Source organism: Microcaecilia unicolor, chromosome 7 (genome assembly GCF_901765095.1).
Source record: "Microcaecilia unicolor chromosome 7, aMicUni1.1, whole genome shotgun sequence".
In the NCBI taxonomy this organism is placed as follows: Eukaryota; Metazoa; Chordata; class Amphibia; order Gymnophiona; family Siphonopidae; genus Microcaecilia; species Microcaecilia unicolor.
This window is the reverse complement of record NC_044037.1, coordinates 248,479,417-248,503,471: the sequence shown is the minus strand read 5'-3', so window position 1 is coordinate 248,503,471 and position 24,055 is coordinate 248,479,417.

Sequence of the window (24,055 nt, the reverse complement as noted above, 5' to 3'; positions counted from 1 at the left end):
CAAATAGTGCAGCTCATACAATCGAAGCACTCACCCTAATCACACCCATACCACCTATCCCTCCTCCCATATCTAACAACCCATTTAGAAAACTCTTGCACCCGCTCCCTCCCTCCTATCCCTCATACCCAAAATGGACTATGATATGCCCAAACACAAAGAAACCAGGAAGTTCCATGTTCCTCCCTCCCCCGCAGTTCAAACTTAAGGCACATAGTGAAAGCGAAAAAAAGAGAAAGGAATCAATGTACAATATCAGGAAGATGATAAACGGAAAAGTACCCTTCACACAGCGCTCGGCTCATCCAGCACAGCAACCACTCAGTTGCGCAATAAGTAGCTCAGTCTCAGAACGAAACACCTAGAACTATGTATAGCATCCACATTCCATAAAAGATGAGACACTCAGGTCGTGTGCCAAAGAAAAAAGAAAGAAATGGGCACACTGTAATCACAACTAAATAGTTTCCACCAGCATCATTAGGAAGTTTTTGTATAAAGGATTCCAAAACCTTGGGATCATCAAAAAAGACAAGCTTACCATGCTATTGGAATCTCACTTTTGCAGGGTACTGCAAAAAAAAAGAAAAAAAAAACGTTAAACCCTCTCTTATAAAGAGCAGTGCAATGTGGCGCCATTAGCTTTCTCTTGGCTGCTACTGCTGCTGAGAAATCCTGAAATAACAGCAGCTTAGAGTTCTTGTAATGCAAGCTCTATTTCTGTATAATTTGTTCCTTATCTGCATAATTCAGCATTCTGAATATAACAGACCGGGGACGATGATCCTTCTCCTGCCGCCTTCCCACACGGTGGTGCACCCCCCTTAATCTGGAATGCTGGCAGGCCTCCAGTAAGTTCCAGCGAAGCTGGGAACCAGGTCTCAAGTCAGCCATGTGAGCTTCTCTCTTTAATAGATTCTGAGAGCCCCACGAAGTGAAGATCATTTCATTGGCTTTGGTTTTCACAGTCCTCCGCTCGTTTCTTCAGCCGATACACGCTGCGTTTCAACTCTTGTATTCGTGACTCCAGGCTTGTGGTTTGGGCCTCCTGCTGACCGATCCTTTTCTCAATCTGAAAAAAACACTGATTATGAGAATCGATCCCCTTGATTTCCTAAATGGCCATATGGATATTGAAAAAGCTTGTCCTCCATAACCACAGTAAGGTGTTTCTTGAGCTCCATCATAGCCCCTTCGTCCAGGGTTATCACTGGGTGCCGCTCACTGCCACCATCTTAGATGCTAACACACTGGACTTTCCTCTGTTAGATTTGATGTCCTTGCTCAGCATGCCCGCCAGTATAGCCCTCCAGAAAACTCAGAAGTACGGATTCTAGCAGATAACGTAAAAGTCTCCCACAAGAGTGGTCAAAGTACCAAGGATTACTGCAGATGGTGAGAGAAAGACAGGGAGCAAAGCCCTGGGGAGTCCTGCTAGGTTGCCAGCATCACATGACCCCCCCTCCACCCCATCCAATTCCTTCTAAATGTAAAATAACTCTTAAAGATCTAATTGTTTAATTATTGTTACATTTTAGGCAATGTCAGTAACTCGTTCTACCTGATTTTACCCATTCCAAATAGGTGGTCTTGGCAGACCACCAATCCACTATTCATTAACCATCTCTTCATTTAGATTTAACCTCTCCATGGCCAGATTCTGTTTCCAATCAGTGGTAACAATTAACTGCATATCATCAGCATATATATATACTGCAGATATGAATATCCTATTTTCTAACTAAACTTCCCAAGGGTCACACATAAATATTAAAAAAGGATGAGTGAAAGTGATACACCTCCCTTCCAAAATTATAGATCTGGCTCTCAAATCTCACCAGTAAATTTCTCCCCTCTAAAAAAGAGGCAATTCACTTTAATTCCATTCCATTAATCCCAAAAATGTCATATTTCTTCAACAAAAGGAGTTCAACTAGTTCAAATGCTGCAGAAAAACACAATGACTAAAGCAAGAGGCTTGGTCCAGCATTGCCATCATTCATGGCTCTGTACCACTCTGAGTTTGAAACCCAGCTTGTGCACTGTCTAACAAATTATCATCCAAAAACCCACCTAACTGATTTACCACTTCCTTTTTGATTTAAATATAATAGGGCACTGTGGCAAACAGGAAAATAGCATCAAAAGGAACGTTGGGATACTCAAAAGCCTCTTCAGGCACCTAGACTGATTGAGGGAGATCTCTTATACAGCACGGCCAAAAGCATATAACAGTTTTGTGGTCTACTGCATTTTACATAATTTCACCCTTACTGGCAGTCATCCTCATCTTGAGTGAGGTGTGCTGATGCTGGCAGAGTCTGAAGAAGAGGCAAAAAAGAAGGAGAAAGACAATCAATGAATCCTCATGAGCACGACCTGCCATCAAAACATAACCTTATTTATAGATACTCCTTGTAAGTGCCATTATTATTATTATTATTTATAGTGATCTTTTTGTTCCAAATAAGCATTTGTGATATATAAAGCATAATAAACAATAAACTATATTTTGAACGTCCTAATTTAGACATCTATTTTTTGACCTGGACATCTATTTTCTGACCTGGACAACTTATACAAAATGTAATTTCCAAATATCTAGTTGGGGAAGTTTTCAAACCAGGACTTTTCACCAACTTTCTAAGAGAAAACACATTCATGCTTATGTTTTGAAACCTGGCTACAAATTTAAATATAAACCATATGTGGATTTTTACATCTACTCTTTTTCAGTTGTACTTTGCCGCGTAAGCGTCTACACGTGCCCAACGCATGCCAATTTGGAGTTACCACCCGGCTACCGCATGACTCGAGGTAATTTCATTTTTGGCACGCGTCTGATACTCATTTGATGCGCGTAGGTCATTACCGCCCAGTTAATGCGTGAGACCTTACCACTAAGTCAATTGCTGGCGGTAAGGTCTCAGACCCAAAATGGATGCGCACCAATTTTTATTTTGCCACAAGTCCATTTTTTGCAAAACTTTTTAAAAGGCATTTTTGCAGGTGCGCTGAAAAATGGATCTGCGCGTGCCCAAAACATGTGGCTACACTACCGCAGGCCATTTTTCAGCACACCTTAGTAAAAGGACCCCTTAGTTTCCTCCCCCCCAAATAACTCCCAACCCTAGCTTGGAACATTGTCTCTAAATGCAGTTAAAATTGTTCATTTTGTGGATCAATAAATATACTTGTACCTATATTTGGGAAGGGAGCGGAGGTTCAGACAGCCAATTTACACAGTTAGATTGCTATTTACCCATGTAAATGGCTTTGAAAATTGTCATTAGTATGTATGAAAAAGAAAAAAATATAGCCAATATATTTGAGTTCTAAATTAAAGCTATTCACTTAGAATGGTTTAGATAACAAACCAAGAAGACTGATTAGATCATTTGTGTTAACACTCAGATCCCGGAGTGTTAATTCTTACTCGCTGGATAAAAATAGATAATTATCAGTGTCCTACAATACTGAAAAAGATAGTGGTCCGTCTGCAAAGAAAGTTTTCTATTACTCCACATTTCAGATATTTAAAACATTCATTATAAATCCTTTAAAAAAGAATAAGAAAAGTCTCTACTATCAGATATAGTCACAGATGAGCTGATTTATATAAAGGGGTTTTTTTCCCCTGGAGGCACAAAATATGCAAAAATCTTTTATAAATCAGGCCAAAGTTTTTAGATTGAAAGAGGGCTTACATCCATCAGCCTCAGCCTTCTTGCTCTTGTCTACTGAAACAGATCTTGCTTTGTAATGTATTATAGTCTTGTATCCATCAATACCCTATAAGCTCATAAAATAATCTGATCTGCTCTTAAAATATTTCATGATAGCGTATATCAGAGCTTTTCAACATAGTTCTTGGGAGAGACCCAGCCAATCTGCTTTTCAGGACATCCACAATGAATATGAATATGATAAATCTGAATGCCTAGACCTCATTATATGTAGGTTTATCTTATGTATATTCACTGTGAATATCCTATAACCCTGACTGGGTGTATATATTCTAGGGAGTGGGTTGAGACCTACTGGTTTTTATTTAACCGTAACCCAAAACAACATATTTCCCATGATTCATCCATTCCCTCGCTCTTCCCATAGAGACAGTGAGAGTGATAGATGTAAAAATAGATAATAAATATAGACATTAGTAACATTAAAATTTTAGTGTATTCAACTCATTTCTGACTTTCTTTTCAGCTCTTTTACTAAAGCCACATATATAGGCTAAAACTGACCTAGATTTTTTATAACATAGACTAGATATGAACTAGGTTCTGAAAAAATATAGGGGCCCTTTTACTAAGCCGCTTAAGCGTCTACGTGTGCCCAACGTGCGCCAAAATGGAGTTACTGCCCAGCTACCGGGTGGCTTTTGCAGTAATTTCATTTTTGGTGCGTGTCCGATACACGCTTCTGAAAAATAATTTTTATTTTCGGATGCACATATCGGATGCACACCAACAGGCTTATTTTTGAAAAAGAAGGACTACCATCTTTCGACACAAATCGGGAGATGGGCATCCTTCTCACAGGGTCGCCCAAATCGGCATAATCGAAAGCCGATTTTGGGTGTCCCCAACTGCTTTCTGTCGCGGGCATGACCAACGTTCCCTTGGCATGTCGGAAGCGTAGCGAAGGCGGGTCTTGAGCGTGCCTAACACATGGACGTCCTCGACCCATAAAAGAAAAAAGGGCATCCCTGACGTGCACTTGGACGACTTTACTTGGTCCTTTTTTTCTTACGACCAAGCCACGAAAAGGTGCCCGAACTGACCAGATGACCACCAGAGGGAATCAGGAATGACCTCCCCTTACTTTCCCAGTGGTCACCAACCCCCTCCCACCCTAAAAAAAAAAAACCTTTTTAAATATTTTTTGCCAGCCTCTATGGCAGCCTCAGATCTCATACCCACCTTCATGACAGCAGTATGCAGGTCCCTGAAGCAGTTTTAGTGGGTGCAGTGCACTACAGGCAGGTGGACGAAGGCCCATCCCCCCTACCTGTTACACTTGTGGTGGTAAATGTGAGCCCTTCAAAACCCACCACAAACCCACTGTACCCACATCTAGGTGCCCCCCTTCACCTGTAAGGGCTATGGTAGTGGTGCACAGTGGTGGGTAGTGGTTTGGGGGGGGGGGGGGTTGGGGAGGCTCAGCACACAAGGTAAGGGAGCTATGTACCTGGGATCAATTTCTGAAGTCCACTGCAGTGCCCCCTAGGGTGCCCGGTTGGTGTCCTGGCTTGTCAGAGGGACCAGTGCACTACGAATACTGGCTCCTCCCATGACCAAAGGGCTTGCATTTGGTCGTTTCTGAGATGGGTGTCCTTAGTTTCCATTATCACCGAAAATCAGAAACGACCAAGTCTAAGGACGACCATCTCTAGGGACGACCTAAATTTCAAGATTTGGGTGTCCCCAACCATATTATTGAAACGAAAGATGGACGCCCATCTTGTTTCGATAATACGGGTTTCCCCGCCCCTTTGCCGGGATGTCCTGTAAGGACGTCCTCAGGAAAACGCGGGCGCCCCTTTCGATTATGCCCCTCCAAGTGGCATTTGGCGCGTGTAGGTCATTACTGCCCGGTTACCACATGCGACTTTACTGTTAGGTTGTCGGTAAGGTCGGACGGTAAAAACTATCATAGCACTGACATCCAGTGGCATCCAGATAGGCCTGCACGGCGTTGAGACTCTCCAGCGCTCCTGAAAAAGTGACAGGAGGTTGTTGAATTTCATCAGCATGTGCCTCGCTGCTCACTTCATCATCTGTTTCATCATCAGCCGTTGCCTGCAATGCCGTATAGGCGCATATCTGGACATCAGTGCTGTCATCAGCTGTTTGTAGATTGTAGTGATGAAACTCCTCTTCAGTAACACCAGCTGGGATGTCAATAGCCTGTTCATCTGACGCGTTTGCAACAGCTGCATCTGTTTCATCCCCCTCCAAATCCCTAACAAAGCTTGCCCGCTTGTAGCAGTTCACAATGGTTACCTGTGTAACATGATTCCAGGTTTCTTTCTGCATATGTAGGGAATCCAACAGTGATAGATTACGAGCCAGTTCAACAGCACGTTTATCCTTGCCAGTCTGGGCATCCATAATGCTCATCATACGACATAGCTCAAGAGCCCGATAATGTTGTTTGAAATTGGCTTTTATGCCCTGATCCATATGTTGGATCAGAGAGGTAGTGTTTGGTGGCAGGAAGACCACCTTGACGTTAGACAGCCTGACATCATCACTGTGTGCAGCACAATTATCACAAAGCAATAAAATCTGACACTTTTGTGCCCGCATTCTAGTGTCTAACTTCTGTAGCCACTGCTTCCAAATTTCCCTAGTCATCCATGAATTTGCATTAGCCTCGTATGACACAGGAAGTCGCTTAACATTCTTGAAGAAATGGGGCTGTTTGCTCTTTCCAGTGATGAGTGGATCCAACTTCTCACTCCCATCCATATTGCAGCAAAGGAGGATCATCATTCGGTCCTTCAACATTTTACCTCCTGTAGTTTTGGCTTGTTTGAATGCAAGTGTTCCATCAGAAATCACTCGCCAGTAGAGATCGTTTTCGTCAGCATTGAAAATGTCACGAGGTGTAAACTCATTCAAGATGGTAGGAAGAACTGATGCAACCCAATTTTCAGCACCAAAGTCATCAGCGTCTTGGTTTTCACCATGCTGTTTCTTGAATTTTGTGTTGTTCCTCTCCTTCCATTTTTCCAACCATCCAACAGTGGCTTTGAATTCAGTTAGTCCAAGACTTTCAGCTAGCTGATTAGCTTTCTCTATAAGCAGTGGACCACTGACAGGAAACTGTCTGCTCCTGACTCGAGAAAACCACTGAAGAAAAGCATCTTCTACCTCCTCAGCTTTTCCTGCCCGTTTTCGTTTCCAGTGTGGAGTTGTATTGTTTTTCAGTCTTCCAGAAGCTGGTCTTTCTGCTTCAAGATACGTGAAATTTGACTGGGATTGACACCATATTCTTTAGCAATAGATGCTTGACTTTGTTTTCTAATTTTTTAAGAACTTCTATTCGTTCAGACAGTGTTAAAGTCTTACAGTTGCGCAACGATGACAACGACGACTCCAGTGTACACTCTCAACATTCTTTCACTTATTCTGCCTGTGGCAGTTAAAGGAGTGGTAAATTTGAAATCTCGTTGGTTGTCACGCGCCAATCGGCTTCCATATTCCGTGCACACGCTCATGCGGAATCTTTCCTGCAGAGGAGTGGTCTTAAACCATGCATAGAAGCGAATCTTGTCAGTGGTGCACTAAACCGAAGTTTGTCCCCATAGAAATTGATGGCGCCAAAAACGGGACCGAAGTACGGCATGTAGTTAAACAGAGCATGCGCTTATCCGACGTGCACTTAAATGGAGTGCACTGTTTTTTGGTAGTTGCAGATTCCCATGAATCCATAATGGATTTTCAATTCACAGCAAAATTAAATGGATTTTATCTAGGGATCCTGAAGAAGACTTCCTTAAGTTTATTTTAAACTTGATAGAAGGCCAAGTTCAGCCTGTTCTGAATTTGAAATTAACTCACATTTCACAAATTGGTATTCCTAAAGTGCTAGCTGAGAAATAATCCCCTCAATATTCAGCCCACAGTGGTCAGCATTTTTTAACACTAACTTCCACAGGCAGAATTAACCCCAGATATTCAATGCTGGGCCATGTCCAAGCACTGGAACTGAATATCCAGGACTAATTTTTACTGGCCATTGGGATTTATATAGGTTCCAGATGATATTCAGTCTGGACTCGCATAACTGGCTGGCACCTTTTCAAAATCCTCCCTTCTCCCCCTTCTGGCAAGGATAAAACCCCCTCCTGACAAGGCTCAGACCCCCTCAACAAGGTTCAGACCCTCTCCCCTAACCCGACAAGGCTCAGACCATTCCTAGTCCCCCCCCCCCCCCGCCCACCCCAGCAAGGTTTAGATGCCTTCCCATCCCACAACAAGGCTGGCATTCCTTTCCACCATCCTTCATCAGAAAAGTTCCCCCAGTCCTGCATTAACCACATTGGTGGTCCAGCAGGGCAATAAGGGCAAGAACAAAGGCCACCTGCTCCTGCCACCTAGAGGCTGTGTCTTGAAAATGGATGCCACCACCCATATTGAATATTTTTACTGTACACTGCCTTGAGTGAATTCTTTCAAAAAGGTGGTAAATAAATCCTAATAAATACATTTTTTTAAATAGCGGTAGTCCTAGGTGTACTGAGGAGCAGGTATAAATCCTGTCATTAAAGTTTTTGGACATAGACATGCATCCCTTTTTGCCTAAAATATGATGAGCATATGACTTCTTGTTATATGCACGTTTTAAACATTTTAGTCATGTATATCCTGGCTTTGTAAAGTCAGTATTAAGATGTGTATACAATATATTTATTTTATTTTATTTTTGTTACATTTGTACCGCGCGCTTTCCCACTCATGGCAGGCTCAATGCGGCAGGCAATGGAGGGTTAAGTGACTTGCCCAGAATCACAAGGAGCTGCCTATGCCGGGAATCGAACTCAGTTCCTCATCTAAATGCTGGTTTCTACATGTCTAAAATGTGCAGAGGGCTTCTGAAATAAGCCTATCATAAATTGCCTTTTTTTAAATAAGTGCAGCTTATAGAAATATGTGCCACACAAGTCAGACAGTCTGTTCTAAAATCACCCCATAACAAGACTAAACATAGAGACCCTTATACTAACATGCAGTAAGCGGTTACCACATGCAGCAACAAAAATTGTATCACAGCTTGAGTTTTGAGTGCAATTCTAATCACTGCATCTGAAAAATAAAGATATAGCAGAATAGAAAAGATATAGAGAAGGCAACCAAAATGATTCAGGGAAATGGACTGACTCTCATATGAGGAAAGGCTAGGGAGGTTGAGATTCTTCAGTTTGGAGAAGAGATGGCTGAGGGAGATATGACAGAGGTCTATAAAATCCTGAATGGATTGGAGCAAGTAAAAACAAACCGTTTACGTTTTGCTTTTTCAAGAAGTACAAAGACTGGGGAACACACCATTAACTTATGTAGTACATTTAAAATAAATTGGAGAAAATATTTTTTTCACTCAACATATAGTTAAGCTCTGGAACTCATTGCCAGAGAATGTGATAAAAGCAATTAGCATTGCTGGGATTAATAAAGTCCATAAACCATTATTTAGGTAGACCTGGGGAAAGCTACTGAGTTTCTTGGAGCGTATGTAGAATAGAATCTTATTATTTTGGGTGACCTAAACTGATTACTGTTGGAAACAGGATGCTGGGCTAGACGGACCTTTGGTCTGAGCCAGTATGGCTATTCTTATGTCCACAATCAATGTTACCATGCTGGAATGAGAACGCGCCCTAATTCACATGCTAACTATATAATGGGCATGGATTGTACCTTTCAATGAATGCATAGTAATTTATCAGATACAATCAGAGTTGCAGAAAATGTGGATGCACATCTCTCATTTAGGATCTATGCTTATCACATGATAAAGTTTTTGTTTTGTTTTTTTCTGGGCACAGGCTTTGCACCTTCCAGATGGTAGTTTGAGTTCTAAGGGTCCCTTTTAAAAAGGTGTGGTAGGCTCTATATGTGTGCAGCACATACCAAAACAAGACTACCACTGGCTAGCGTTACCCCTGGTGACAATGTTTTGAGTTGGCACGCACCCATACTGCTGGGACAAATTATTTTTTAAATTTCCTACCATGAGTATCGTTTCTGGTATTAATCGGCAGTTGTCATACGCCGACTGGTCACCACGCATGTAGCGTATGAGCTCTTACCGCTAGATCAATGGGTGGCGTTAAGGGCTCAGGCCGTAAATAGGCGTGTGCTGGTTTCAATTTTACTGCAGGCCCTTTTCATGGCCCATTGAAAAAAACAACCCTTTTTCCCAGATGCAGTAAAAACTGCCCTGACGCATGCAAAAAACATGCACCCACACTACTGCAGCCACTTTTTGCTGCGGCTTAGTAAAGGATCCCTTAATGCACAAAAAGTGCATCATTAATACAGATTTTATAAAGCATAAATAAATGCTTAGATCATGCATAAGGTAAGATTTAGGTAATTTTATTTTTATATTTTTTAATGGTATTATCTGATGTTGGGGGAGGTTAGTCATTGTTTATTAAATTTTTATAATTATTTTTTATGACTGTGTATGTATAATGTGTGATATGCTCAAGTTTATGTAGAAAATAAAAATGAAACCATGAGCCATAAACCACTTCACTCAGTTTAATAAAAGGACCCCTTAGTTTATTCTGCTTTTAAGGACCATAATAAGTAAACTTATGTTGAAATTAGACAATCTCTTTCTGCCTTTCAGAGAACAATAAAGAACATCAAATCAAGGGCATTGCACTGATATACCTTAGTATTAAATTTGAATATGAATTAAGATGAGAGAACCTTATCTTACGATGTAGTTTATGTTCCACTATCTGAGTATTATCATGGTCCTCTGCTGGTTGGTTTTCACACTTAAGAAAGCTGACCTAATACAAGACATACAAGTTTAACCAGAACACTGAAGAACATAAATCTTGTCTGTATGTGTGTTTTAGCTACTTGATAATGATTGTATTAATAATGCCAATTAGAATTATAAGGACATGAAAACAAACTACTGTTATATAACTAAGAGGCCCTTTTAGAGAACCACTTTTACCAGTGCTTTGCATGCACCAATCTGGCACTACCACTGGGCTCCTGCAGGAGCTTGACGGTAGTGCCTGCCACCAATGTGTGCCATTTCCGAGGTGCCATTTTTAACAATTTTTTTGCAATGGGGTCTTAAGCGGTGGTAATTGAGCAGTGCTGTGTACTGCCCAGTTACTGCTGGGGTAGCATGGAAGCCCTCACCACCTCCTAAATAGGTGGCGGTAAGGGATTCCCCGGGAAATGATCGCACTGCAAGTGTTTCACTTACCATAAGTACATAAGTACATAAGCACTGCCACGCTGGGAAAAGACCAAAGGTCCATCAAGCCCAGCACTCCATCTCCGACAGCGGCCAATCCAGGCACCAAGAACCTGGCAAAACCCCAAAATTTAATAACGATCAATGGACTTTTCCTTCAGGAATCTGTCCAGACCCCCTTTAAACTCAGCAAGACCAGCTGCCGTCACTACCTTCTCCGGCAATGAGTTCCAGAGTCTAACCATGCGCTGAGTAAAGAAAAACTTTCTCCAATTTGTTTTAAACCTACCACATTCTAATTTCATCTTGTGTCCCCTGGTTCTATTATTGTTAGAAAGCGTAAACAAACACTTCACATCTGTCTGCTGTACCCCACTCATTATTTTGTACACATCTAGCATATCACCCCTCAGCCGCCTTATCTCCAGGCTAAAGAGTCCTAGCCTTCTTAAACTCTCCTCATAAGGTAGTCGTCCCATCCCTCCAAACCATGGAGCCATTTCTGTCCCCACCTGGAATTTTGTTTTTCCAGGCAGTGGTAAAAGGGGGGTCTTGGTGTGCAGCAAATCCATGTGCCAATGCCACCGCAGAGTCCCTTTTACCGTCGCTTGGTAAAACTTTACTGAGCTGTGTAAGGCATTAACGTGCCTATCACAGCAAAATAACCTAACACGGGACACGTATAAAGCGTTCCACATTAGTTTGCCATTTGTGTGCACTAATCCCCAGATTCTATATAGTGTGACCGAAATTGCACACGCAAACCCAGTCATATTCTGGATTGGTGCATGCAATTTAATTACGTAATAAGACAATCAGCATTTAACAAGCAATTATTGACACTAATTGGCATTAATTAGAATTTACATGCACAACTTGCTAACCATATTCTGTAAAGTGGTGTTTGTAAATTCTATTGCACACTGCCAAAAAAAGGGCATGGCCACGAGCATGCAGGGTTATAGAATATACGTGCTCCACACCTTAGGTACCGGTATTTATACAAAGTTTTACTTGGCGTAAATGGACGCGTTTAGATTTAGGTGCAGGCATGGCCATTGGGCGTATTCTATAAGCCCGATAGGCGTATTCTATAAACAGCGCCTAAATCTAGGCATGGTTCATAGAATACTTCTGGGCGGAATTTTTTTTGGCGCCGATTTTACAGGCGCCATATATAGAATCTAGTTCTAAATGTGTGATAATTATTAGTTTTTGGAAGGGGCATGTCCAGGCTGGAGAATGGGCATGGATGCAGTAATCATCTAGTGAACTGACATCACCGCTGGACTAACTAGTTAGCATATCCATGATGCGGTAGCCCTTATCTCCTAATTAGAGGGTGTGAAGTGCTCCCATGTTAGTTTTTTTTTAATGGGTATACGCTGATGTTAACATTAGCACAGGTCATATATTGAACAAATAGGAAAAAACCCTTTTTGACAGCTGCACTAAAAATGGGCTTAGTGGGTGGGAAAGTCCCGCATAAGGGCACAGTAAGTTCATTTCAGAGCGCAGCTTAGTAAGAGCACCCCTAAACTATTACACTTTTCAAGTGTTCCATCCAATTTGTTTAGACTTACATTTTCATCACTAGGTGGCAGTGTTGCATTTGTTATACCGTGGTGTAATTTAAAAAATTAGACCAGCCAAATCAGAAAGTTAAATTAGTGGACAATTATCCATGTTCTGCCTCTTTAGAGTATTTTTGATGAAAACTGTTTTTTTATGTCCAGTAGGACAAGTTGTATAGGGAGCCTGACTGAGTCAAGACTATTTTCATTCACACTGCTTTCTCAGTTTTCGCCTCAATCTGTCAGAAAGGTTTGACACTGTATCATTGCAGTGGTACTTTGGAAGGACGTGTATAATGCAAAATATTGTGCACATTTACAGCCAAGACTTTTTGCCTTAAACTACGCTTGCTACATTTCTGACAAATTCTATGCGAGAAAACGATTTTTTTTCCCTTTGAGTACAATTTTCAAAGTCATTTACAGGGTAAACATCAATTTAGCTGGCTAAGAAAGTTCCCTCTAAGGAATACACATAACATACCTCTGGTCATGCACTACCCCACGTAAGCCAAAGTCACTGCCAGTACATCCACCACTAGGTCCTCATCTGTTTCTGCACTGCAAACATGCTTGAAGCTCATTGGTAGGTTCATCATTATGTTGATCTTGCAATGAGCAAGCGGGGCTTACCTAAAGCAGGGATAACATGAGAGGCCACATAGGACCCTGCGCTCCTAGGGGCCTGCGCTTAACTGAGTCAACTTCGCAACTAGTGGCTAACCAAAAGTTAAAGCTTATTTTCCTTTTCTGTCTCCATCTCCCTCTGGTCTCCTTTTCTGTCCCTCCCCCATCCTCAATCTGTAATTCCTGACACCTCACTTGGTATCTTAAGTCCTGAGTTGGGGGCATTGAACTAGTTCACACAGGACCTCACAATTTCTAAGGCTGGCCCTGTGAGCAAGACCAACACAACTTGCCTGCCCATGAGTTTCAATCATGCTTAACAGCAGACTAAGAGGAGCAAAAACTTGAGTCCAAAAAGGGAAGGAAAATACTACTACTACTTGACATTTCTATAGCGCTACTAGGGTTACGCAGCGCTGTACAATTTAACAAAAAAGGGGCAGTCCCTGCTCAGGAGAGCTTACAATCTAAAGGACGAAATGACAAGTTGGGGTAGTCTAGGTTTCTTGAGTAGTGGTTAGGTGCCAAAGGCGACATTGAAGAAATGGGCTTTTAGCAGGGATTTGAAGATGGGCAGGGAAGGGGCTTGGCGTATGGGCTCAGGGAGATTATTCCACGTATGGGGTGAGGCGAGGCAGAAAGGGCGGAGCCTGGAGTTGGCGGTGGTGGAGAAGGGTACTGAAAGGAGGGATTTATCTTGAGAGCGGAGGTTACGGGTAGGAACGTAAGGGGAGATGAGGGTAGAGAGGTAGGGAGGGGCTGCAGATCGAGTGCATTTGTAGGTTAGGAGGAGAAGCTTGAACTGTATGCGGTACAGTTCTGAATTCCCATCTGACTGGGGGTAATAGGTAAATTGTATTACTACACACAGTGGGATGAGAAGGGAAGGGTTCTACATTAGTACTTTTCTTGGATTGGGGGAGGGTGGATCTGGGAAACTTTCTAAAGCCATGGGGTGGTTGAGAGGGCATTCAGTTACTACCTGATCTGCAGCAGTATAAAGAAGACAAACTTTGCATTACTACCAGTATATGTACTGGGGTATAAGAGGAGCTCAACATGATTACTTGTCCTGTACTGCTGTGGGCATATAACTGTGCAGAACTGCTTGTCTTGGGATGCAATTTTGCAGTATTACTTATCAAAACATGATATGAATTACTCCTTGTGTAATTTAATCAAAAATAATTTTGTGCAGAATTCTTCTAGAAATACTGCCCAGGGAATCTTTTCTGAGGTCTGTCTTCTGTCCTCTTTCACTCCATCCACCAACCCTCCTGTCCTACCTAAGTCTTACCCTCTCTTTAACTGTACCCATGTCCAGCTGTCTCCGTTATCTCAGTTCTCCCCTCTTTCACCTGCCATCGGGCCTGACCTTGCTGCCTTTCCCCCCCCCCCTCCATCTTCCCCCCAGGCTAACTCCCCACTCTTCTTCCTATATACCCTACTACTACTACTACTTATAATTTCTATAGCGCTACAAAACATACGCAGCGCTGTACACGTGAACATGAAGAGACAGTCCCTGCTCAACAGAGCTTACAATCTACTTAGGACAAACAGGACAAATAAGAGATAAGGGAATTACTAAGGTGGGAATCATAAAATATGGGTACTGAACAAGTGAATAATGGTTATGAGTTAAAAGCAGCATCAAAAAGGTGGGCTTTTAGCCTAGATTAGAAGACGGCCAGAGATGGAGCTTGACGTACTGGCTCAGGGAGTCTATTCCAGTCATATGGTGCAGCAAGATAAAAGAAACAGAGTCTGGAGTTAGTGGTGGAGGAGAAGGGTGCAGATAAGGAACGTATCACCTTTAAAGTATGCACCTTAGTTCACAAAATCATTCACGGTGAAGCCCCTGCATACATGTCTGGTTTAATAGAACTGCCACCCAGAAACGCCAAAAGATCATCCCGAACTTTCCTCAATCTCCACTTCCCCAAGTGCAAAGGCATAAAATACAAAGTACTACATGCATCAACCTTCTCCTATATGAGCATGCAATTCTGGAATATACTACCACGCAACCTGAAAACGATCTTCAAATTAACCGACTTCCGCAAACGATTGAAGACTCATCTCTTTGAAAAAACTTACTGCAAGGATCAAAGCACATGAACTCCATGCACACTAATAGAAATACATCAATATACTCTCTTCTGAACTCTCTTCCCCCGTATTTTCTCCACACTTAAAAATCTACCCACAAATAAAATTGTTATTCCCTAACACTCTCTTGCTATTATTGATTGCCCTATCATCTCCCCAATGTTACATTCCATAGTTTCTATGCCCCTAATGATGTTTTGACTTGACTGTCTTACCATAACTCTTCACAATGTAACCCATAATCGCACTGTAACAAACTGTATTTCCATCATTCACAATGTATTGTAAGCCACACTGAGCCCGCAAATAGGTGGGAAAATGTGGGATACAAATGCAATAAATAAATAAAATAAAATAAATAAGAGAGATTTACCCAGTGAACGGAGCTGCAGAGTGAATACACTTGTAAGTCAATAAGAGGAGTTTGAACTGTGTGCGGAAATGGATAGGGAGTGAAGTGACTTAAGGAGAGGGCTAATATGAACATAGCGACACTGGCGGAATATAAGTTGTGTAGCAGAATTTTGAACAGATTGAAGAGGGGAGAGATGGCTGAGTGGGAGACCTGTGAGAAGCGCTTGTTCTTCCCCTCTCTTTTCCTAGTGGCAGCTGGTACAATCTACTCTTTTCCTTTCTCCCAGTTTGCTGTTGATATCATCTTGCCCCAAACAGGCTGCAGATACACAGGGACCTCTTGCAGCCCACATGACCTACTGTAGATATACCAGAGTATTCCATGTAGCCATGCAGGCAATATATATACAGTGGGGGAAATAAGTATTTGATCCCTTGCTGATTTTGTAAGTTTGCCCACTGACAAAGACATGAGCAGCCCATAATTGAAGGGTAGGTTATTGGTAACAGTGAGAGATAGCACATCACAAATTTAATCCGGAAAATCACATTGTGGAAAGTATATGAATTTATTTGCATTCTGCAGAGGGAAATAAGTATTTGATCCCCCACCAACCAGTAAGAGATCTGGCCCCTACAGACCAGGTAGATGCTCCAAATCAACTCGTTACCTGCATGACAGACAGCTGTCGGCAATGGTCACCTGTATGAAAGACACCTGTCCACAGACTCAGTGAATCAGTCAGACTCTAACCTCTACAAAATGGCCAAGAGCAAGGAGCTGTCTAAGGATGTCAGGGACAAGATCATACACCTGCACAAGGCTGGAATGGGCTACAAAACCATCAGTAAGACGCTGGGCGAGAAGGAGACAACTGTTGGTGCCATAGTAAGAAAATGGAAGAAGTACAAAATGACTGTCAATCGACAAAGATCTGGGGCTCCACGCAAAATCTCACCTCGTGGGGTATCCTTGATCATGAGGAAGGTTAGAAATCAGCCTACAACTACAAGGGGGGAACTTGTCAATGATCTCAAGGCAGCTGGGACCACTGTCACCACGAAAACCATTGGTAACACATTACGACATAACGGATTGCAATCCTGCAGTGCCCGCAAGGTCCCCCTGCTCCGGAAGGCACATGTGACGGCCCGTCTGAAGTTTGCCAGTGAACACCTGGATGATGCCGAGAGTGATTGGGAGAAGGTGCTGTGGTCAGATGAGACAAAAATTGAGCTCTTTGGCATGAACTCAACTCGCCGTGTTTGGAGGAAGAGAAATGCTGCCTATGACCCAAAGAACACCGTCCCCACTGTCAAGCATGGAGGTGGAAATGTTATGTTTTGGGGGTGTTTCTCTGCTAAGGGCACAGGACTACTTCACCGCATCAATGGGAGAATGGATGGGGCCATGTACCGTACAATTCTGAGTGACAACCTCCTTCCCTCCGCCAGGGCCTTAAAAATGGGTCGTGGCTGGGTCTTCCAGCACGACAATGACCCAAAACATACAGCCAAGGCAACAAAGGAGTGGCTCAGGAAGAAGCACATTAGGGTCATGGAGTGGCCTAGCCAGTCACCAGACCTTAATCCCATTGAAAACTTATGGAGGGAGCTGAAGCTGCGAGTTGCCAAGCGACAGCCCAGAACTCTTAATGATTTAGAGATGATCTGCAAAGAGGAGTGGACCAAAATTCCTCCTGACATGTGTGCAAACCTCATCATCAACTACAGAAGACGTCTGACCGCTGTGCTTGCCAACAAGGGTTTTGCCACCAAGTATTAGGTCTTGTTTGCCGGAGGGATTAAATACTTATTTCCTTCTGCAGAATGCAAATAAATTCATATACTTTCCACAATGTGATTTTCCGGATTTAATTTGTGATGTGCTATCTCTCACTGTTACCAATAACCTACCCTTCAATTATGGGCTGCTCATGTCTTTGTCAGTGGGCAAACTTACAAAATCAGCAAGGGATCAAATACTTATTTCCCCCACTGTATGCTAATGCTTTCTTCTAGCTGGTGGAAGCCAATGGCAGTGTATTGCCCATTATATCCCTTCTGTACAAGGAAATTCTACACAAATTCTGTATTCCACACTTGCAAAGAATTTTCTTAAGAGTAAAATGTGTTTCAGTCTCTTTGGCCTGTGTTGCACTGCATTCAGGGCTTCTTTTACAAAGCCGCACTAGCGATTTCCACATGGCAAATGAGAGGAAGCCCATAGGAGTTGAATGGGCTTTCTCTCATTTGCCGCACCGAGAATCGGTAGCATAGCTTTGCAAAAAAGGCCCTCAGTGTCTTTGAATTTCCAGTTTAGTTTTTGCCTGCTGTGCATTTCTAATTTGTGGCCCCCTTATTCTGTATTTAGTGAGGGTTATTCTGTTTGTATAACCAAGGAGTAGTCTTTTGTTTTCTGTCCAGGGATCAACAGCATTTCAGTTTGTACTGATGTAGCACAAGTTGTAATATTTTTCATATGTTGGGGGGTTTGCTGTTTGAGTCTCTGGAGCTAATGCTATATAGGATGCAAGTGACTTTTTAAAGGGTGTTACTTCACAATGTACCTCTTAGAGGAGAAAGTTTCTGTAGCTGTTACTGAGGTCACCTCAGAATTTAAAATTTTTTTTTCTACAGTGAGGTATATCAGGAAACAGCTGTTATTGAGGATAGTTTCTGTGGGTGCAGGCTAGGCTTACAGAACTGGAGATATAGGTCTTGCACATAAGAACATAAGTGTTGCCATACCGGGACAGACCAAAGGTCTATCAAGCCCAGTATCCTGTTTCTAACAGTTGCCAGGCCAGGTCACAAATACCTGGCGAGATCTCAAAAGAGTAAAACAAATGTTGTGCTGCTTATCCTAGAAATAAGTAGTGGATTTTCCCAAATACATCTTAATAATGGCTTTTTGACTTTTTTAAAGGAAGTTTCCAAAACTTTTTAAAACCCTGCTAAGCTAACTGCTTTTACCACATTCTCTGGCAATGAATTTCAGAGTTTAATTACATGTTGAGTGAAGAAATATTTTCTCCAGTTTTACCACTTAGTAGCTTCATTGCAAGCCTCCTAGGCCTAGTATTTTTAGAAAGAATAAACAAGTAATTCACGTCTACCTGTTCCATTCCACTCCGTATTTTATGGACCTCTATCACATCTCCCCTCAGCTGTCTCTTCTCCAAACTGAAGACCCTACCTGCTTTAGCCTTTCCTCATAGGGAAGTTGTCCCATCCCCTTTATCATTTTTTTCTTCCTTCTGCTATATCTTTTTTGAGATGTGGTGACCAGAATTGCACACAGTATTTGAGGTGTAGTTGCACCATGGAGCAATAACATTTTCATTTTTGTTTTCCATTCCTTTCCTAATAATTCCTAACTTTCTATTTCCTTTCTTAGCTACCGCTGCACACTAAACAGAGGGTTTCAACGTATTGGCGATGACACCTAGATCCTTTTCCTGGGTAGTGACTCCTAGGAACCTTGCCATCACGTAGCTATAGTTTGGGTTTCTCTTTCCTACATGCATCATTTTGCACTTGCTTACATTAAACATCATCTGCCATTTGGATGTCCAGGATCTCAGTCTCGTAAGGTCTTGCAATTTTTCACAATCCTCTTGCGATTTAAGAACTTTGAATAGCTGTGACAGCAGCAAATTTAGGGGCCCTTTTACAAAGGCACAGTAGGCTCTACACACATATAGCGTGCGCCAAAATGAGACTACCGCCAGGCTAGCATGCCCATTTGGTGTTACGTTTGGACTTGGTGTGCACCCATACTGCTGAGACAAATTATTTATTTTTATTTCCTACCATGTACAGCATTTCTGGCGTTAATCAGTTGGCACGTGCCAACGGGTCACCACATGAGTAGCGCTTGAGCCCTTACCGCTAGATCAATGGGTAGCGTTAAGGGCTCAGGCCGTAAATAGGCATGCACTGGTTTCAATTTTACCATAGGCTCTTTTCCCAGCCCATTGAAAAAAAGCCATTTTCCCAGACATGATAAAAAAATGGCCTAGCGTGCGCCAAACATTCGCCTACACTACTGCAGGCAATCTTTTGCTGTGGCTTAGTAATAGGACCCCTTAGGGCCTTGTTTACTAAGCTGTGCTAGAGGCGCGCTAACATTTTTAACATACACTAACCATGTAGATGCCCATAATATTCCAGTGGGCGTCTACATGGTTAGCGTGTGCTAATGGTTAGAATGAGCTAAAAACACTAGAGCACCTTAGTAAACAGGGCCCTTAATTACCTCACTAGTTATTCCAATAGATCATTTATAAATATGTTAAAAAACAGCAGTCCCAGCATAGACCCGTCTTCTCCATTGAGAATACTGACCATTTACCCTACTCTCTGCTTTCTTTTAACCAGTTCTTAATCCGCAATAGGACATTACCTCCTGCCCCATTCTGCATAGATCTGATTTCACTGCCATATAGAATTGTTGGCAGGGCTGGAAAATTTTCTAGTAAAGTTATGTGCTAGTCAAAATATTAGGCACCAGGAAAAATATAGGGATATGAAGGGTAGACTGGTTTGTGGTTGACAAAAGAAAATACATGTACTGATCAGATTACTTTATTCAGTTTTCTCAGAGAAAAGGGATGGAGAAGGTCTTCAAAGAATTGTCAGAAATAAAAAGAGAAGTGAAGAACACCTAAAACAAATTTCAGATGAGGAAGATTGTGTGAAGCTAGCAAAAGAGAATAAAGCCAAATTGGATATACCCTAGACCAGAATATTAAGGGAGCTCAGGAAAATTCTGGCAGTCTCAGTACGTGACCTTTTCACTGCTTCTTTGAAATCAGTTATGCTCCTAAATGATTGCAAACAGACTGGCATGGTTCCCCCTTCACAAAAGTGGAAAAGGAAGCTACAAACTACAGACCAGATAGTCTGGCATCATTTGTGAAAAAATAATAGAATCATTGATAAAACAAAGAACGGTTCATTGTCAAGGGCATTTCATGATTTCACCGGTGATAGGTATTATCTAATATCAGCAATTTCTTCGACAAGGTGACCAAGAAGTTCAATCAGCGGAGAGTGCTTGGTATGAAGTACTTAGGGCGTCTTTTACTAAGGCACGCTCATGTTTTTAGCGCACGCTAAAATTGTGGGTGCATTAAACATTAGAGACGCCCATAGGAATGCATTGGCGTCTCTAACGTTTAGCGCACGCCAATTAGATTTTTGCAAGGCCTTTGACATGGCTTATAAACAGAGTGGTTTAGGTGTGGGTCCATTAATGAACACCATACTGGGGTAGAAAAGTAATTTAAATGAGAGATCTTTTGGGACATGCTAAACATTAAAAAATCTTAACAATAAAACAATAAGATATTGAATAGTTTTGCGTGAGGTTAGGTGCCTTTTCCTAAAGGCATTAAGCTCTTAATGCGCGGTTAGTGCATGAGAACAGAGTACCGTAAAAATACATTCAAGTACGTTGCCTGTTTTCTGCGCTAACCAGCATGTTTTCTATTTTTTTAAATAGTTTTGGGAGGGGGTGTGTCATGAGCAGAGAGTGAGCAGAGTGGGTGTTCCCACGTTCCCCAGCTCGTATGTTATGATTAATGCACAATAACTGGACAACAAGAGTTAAGGCCAGAATTTACCGCATACTTGTAAAAGGGCCACTAGGGAGTAGCTTATCATAGCTTAAAAGGGATTACTGTGGGACACGCTGAGGAGTCCTGCCATAAAATCCCAATGTGTGCATGCAAACCACACACTAAAATATTTTTCTTTCATTTTCTTGGGGTAGAGGGGGGTCTGAGAAGCAGAGAATGGACAGAACAGTGTGAATCAGTTAGTGCAGCCACATTACCTTAGCCAACTGGTTATTTGTTTATTTGGATTTTGATCACACATTTTTCAGTAGTAACTCAAGGTGAGTTATATTCAGGTACACTGGGTATTGGTGCATGAGCCTTACTGTCTACAAAATAGGTGGCAGGAAGGGCTCACGCACTAACATTTGGTAATGGCTGAGCTCTAATGTCAACATTAGTGTATGGCCATTAATTCGGAAAATGGTAAATTGACCATTTTACAGCTGCGGCAAAAGTGGTCTTAGTGCACTGGAAAAAATATGTGTAAAGGCGTCAAGGCCACTTTTGCCACAGCTTAGTAAAAGGGCCATTAAGTATTTACATAATAGAACTGACCATACTGCAATATACAAGTATTTTTTTAAGTGACAATAAAGTTAGATGTCACAACTCAAATTTAATGAAAAAAAATTCTAGGATCAAGATGAGTAAACATATGTTTTGTGTTGAATACAATGTGCCCTAAACAGCTTGTAGAGGGTGAAACAGTGGCCATTGTTGGCAGAATAAAATGATTATTAACAGTGAGGCCTTTTTATTAAGCCGCGTAGGCGCCTATGTTCGCCCAACCTGCGTCAATTTTGAGTTATCGCCCTGCTACTGCGTGGCCCTTGTGGTAATTTCATTTTTGACATGTATCCGCTATGCGCGCCGTAAAATATTTTTATTTTCCGGCACACGGTTTGTAATCAGGCGGTAATCGGGATTTTACGCGTGTAGACCATTACCACCCGGTTACCGCATGAGACCGTACCGCTAGGTCAATGGCTGGCAGTAAGATCTCAGACCCAAAATGGACCTGTGGCAATTTTCATTTTGCTGCACATCCATTTTGGCAAAAATTTTAAAAAGGCATTTTCTTACAGGTGTGCTGAAAACTGGTTCTACGCACATCCAAAACATGTGTCTATATTACCGCAGGCCATTTTTCAGTGTGCCTTAATAAAAGGGCCCCTAAATGTTTTATATTGAATGCAGTGTGCCCTAAAGCAGCCTGTGGAATAAAATGATTATTAACAGTGAAAAAAAGCATTACAGGCTGCAGCACAGCTGGCAAAAAAGGAAATGTTCTCTTGTGCCACTAATTAAGATAAGTTTAAAATTTAACAAATTAAAAATTCATAGATAATAAATTAAACAAATAGAATGGAAATTTAATTTTTGCCTAGAATTATAAATAGAAAGGAGATTTTTATGATCACTGATGTGTTAATTCATTCTGTAGATATAAATACACATTTTGGCTGTCCACTGAGGCCTTTTCCTCCTTTTTTTTTTTTGAATACAGTTGTGCTTCATCTTTAAAAATATACAGTTAACTATGCAATCATTTTGAAAATTGTGGATCCAAAAAGGGACTGACGGGGAGATGGGGGAGCAATGTAGAATGCCTCAAGGTAGAGCCAGCTCAGCACACCACTCTACTGTGAAATTACCCATCTGAAAATACTGCAGCGTGCTACAAGCAATGAGCATGCAAATTACTGCCACGTTAAAATTGCAGCACTAATCTGCAGCTCATTGTAAAATGTCACCTTTCTTGTCATGCCCGAGCAGCGATTGGCTCAGGCATTGACAGGAAGAGTGACATTTTAAAAGAAAAAAGTTGATAGCAGTGTACATGGGCCCTGAACTACCTTCTTCCCAACCCCCATTAAAAAATTCCCTCTGGAATCTAATAGCACCCTCCCCCTCACTACACACATGACTAGCCTCTCGTTTCCTCCCATTTGTTTTCTATCATGGGCAGGTGGGTCGGAGCAGAGGAAGGGAGGGTGCCCATTAGACCAACAGTGACTAATTTTGATTTAAATTTGGGTCAGATCGGTTGGTTGGGGTGGGGTGGGGTGGGGAGGAAGGGGCTGGTTATGTGTGTGAGTGGGGGTGTGGTGCCAGTTATGTTGGGGCAATATTTTTAGGAATGGAAACTAGTCATGTTGTCATGTGTGCTAGTCATGTTGGAGGTTGGGAGAGCACCAGAGAGACATTACTTAGTGGGGCAAAAAGAGGGAAATGGGGCTGATGCTTTCCACAAGGGTTCTCTGCCAGCCTCAGACCTGGAGGTAGGTTTCTGGTATTGAGCACCTTTGATACACATCATCGCACAGTCCTGTATTGCTGCAAGGTAACTGATCAGTTCTTTAGCATGTTTTTTTTCTTTTTTTAAATGTGTTGTGTGCTGTCTACCATGGAAGTAAACCTCAGCACAGAAATCATTTTAGCATGCAGCAGCCATTAACAAGCAACCCGTGGTGGCTTTCTGCATTGACCCCTGGGTTAGATAATATTTGAAAGGAAGGCAAATGGGTGGGGTTATTTAGGATCATACTGAGGAATGTTTCCAGAAGTGCGTCACAAGGATCAGTCCCGGGTCCAATCCAGTTATTTATTTATTATTTATTATTTGTATCCCACATTTTCCCAACAATTTGCAGGCTCAATGTGGCTTACATTTGCCATAATGGCGGTTGCCATTTCCAGGTAATAGAATTACAAATGGTAATGTGTTAAGTTGCATACTTACATGGTAACATACATATAACATAACAACATACGTGAACAGATCATGGTATAGAT